Source organism: Saimiri boliviensis, chromosome 18 (genome assembly GCF_048565385.1).
Source record: "Saimiri boliviensis isolate mSaiBol1 chromosome 18, mSaiBol1.pri, whole genome shotgun sequence".
Lineage (NCBI taxonomy): Eukaryota > Metazoa > Chordata > Mammalia > Primates > Cebidae > Saimiri > Saimiri boliviensis.
In genome coordinates, this window is record NC_133466.1 from 20,419,506 (window position 1) to 20,421,267 (window position 1,762).

General features: G+C 47.7%; 1 pseudogene; it reads left to right on the forward strand.

Annotated features, from left to right (window-relative positions):
* Positions 1-227: 227 nt before the first annotated feature.
* On the forward strand, positions 228-1,213 carry LOC101028854 (aldo-keto reductase family 1 member B1 pseudogene; annotated as a pseudogene).
* Positions 1,214-1,762: the final 549 nt, after the last annotated feature.

Below are 1,762 nucleotides of genomic sequence, written 5' to 3' on the forward strand. Positions count from 1 at the left end.
TAGGAAAAATATTACCCCTAGCACAATTAATAATGAGTTAAATTTGCATAGTTTTTTTAATGAAAAATTCATCTTCTGACTGCATCATTTTTTACAGGATTGGGATTTAATATCTTACTATATTCTTAATTTGTCAAAAGGCACTTGGCCCTCTCTGGTGGCTAAATTTTAGAGGCACCTTATAAAAACAATAATTAGTGGTCAAGAAGAGAGTATTCGGAAAGGTTCCGGGCGGGGGTCTGGGGAGCGCAGCAGCAATGGCCAGCCACCTCGTGCTCAACAACGGCGCCAAGATGCCCATCCTCGGGCTGGGCACCTGGAGGTCCCCTCCAGGCCAGGTGACCGAGGCTGTGAAGGTGGCCATTGACGTAGGGTACCGCCACGTCGACTGTGCCCACGTGTACCACAATGTTGAGGTGGGTGTAGCCATTCAGGAGAAGCTCAGGGAGCAGGTGGTGAAGCGTGAGGAGCTCTTCATCGTCAGCAAGCTGTGGTGCAGGTACCATGAGAAGGGCCTGGTGAAAGGAGCCTGCCTGAAGACGCTCAGCGACCTGAAGCTGGACTACCTGGACCTCTACCTTATTCACTGGCCAACTGGCTTTAAGCCTGGGAAGGAATTTTTCCCACTGGATGAGCGGGCAACGGGATTCCCAGTGACACCATTCTGGACACGTGGGCGGCCATGGAAGAGCTGGTGGATGAAGGGCTGGCGAAAGCTATTGGCATCTCCAACTTCAACCATCTCCAGGTGGAAGGGATCTTAAACAAACCTGGCTTAAAGTATAAGCCTGCAGTTAACCAGATTGAGTGCTACCCGTACCTCACTCAGGAGAAGTTAATCCAGTACTGCCAGTCCAAAGGCAACGTGGTGACCGCCTACAGCCCCCTCGGCTCTCCCGACAGGCCCTGGGCCGAGCCCGAGGACCCTTCTCTCCTGGAGGATCCCAGGATCAAGGCGATCGCAGACAAGCACAGTAAAACTACAGCCCAGGTGCTGATCCATTTCCCCATGCAGAGGAACTTGGTGGTGATCCCCAAGTCTGTGACACCAGAACGCATGGCTGAGAACTTTAAGATCTTTGACTTTGAACTGAGCAGCCAGGATATGACCACCTTACTCGGCTACAACAGGAACTGGAGAGTCTGTGCCTTGGTGAGCTGTATCTCCCACAAGGATTACCCCTTCCATGAAGACTTTTGAAGCTGTGGATGCCTGCTCTCCATGAGTGACCTATACCTGTGTTCCCTGCCTCATTTTTTCCCTTGCAAATGTAGTATAGCCTGTGTCACTCCGCAGAGGGACAGCAACTTCTAGAGCGGCCAGCGAGAGCGTGGCTAGCTTGATGTTGGGTCTGAGGAGGGCTGTCAGTAGAGGAGAAGTCTCTTCCAGTTTGCTTTGCCCTTCTTTTTGCCCCACTGGGGAAAGTATAACCTGAATACCCTTTTCGGACCAAAGAGAAGCAAAATCTGCCTGGTCAAAATGGTGCCACTAACAGCTGAGTTTTGACTACTTGGAACTGTAAACCTCTAAGCAAGACTTCTCTTTGCCTCAAATAAAAAGTGCTTTTGTGACAAAAAAAAAAAAAAGTATTCAGAAAATTTGAATAAAAACTATTTTTTCTTTTATAAATTAACACAAGGGAACTCATCATTGCCACCAAAATAAAAAGTGTTCAGTTGACTCGTAGACTACAGTAGACAGACTGTAATTCTTATTTTTTTGAAACTTTAAAAAAGTGTTTTGAATATTATATTTATACTA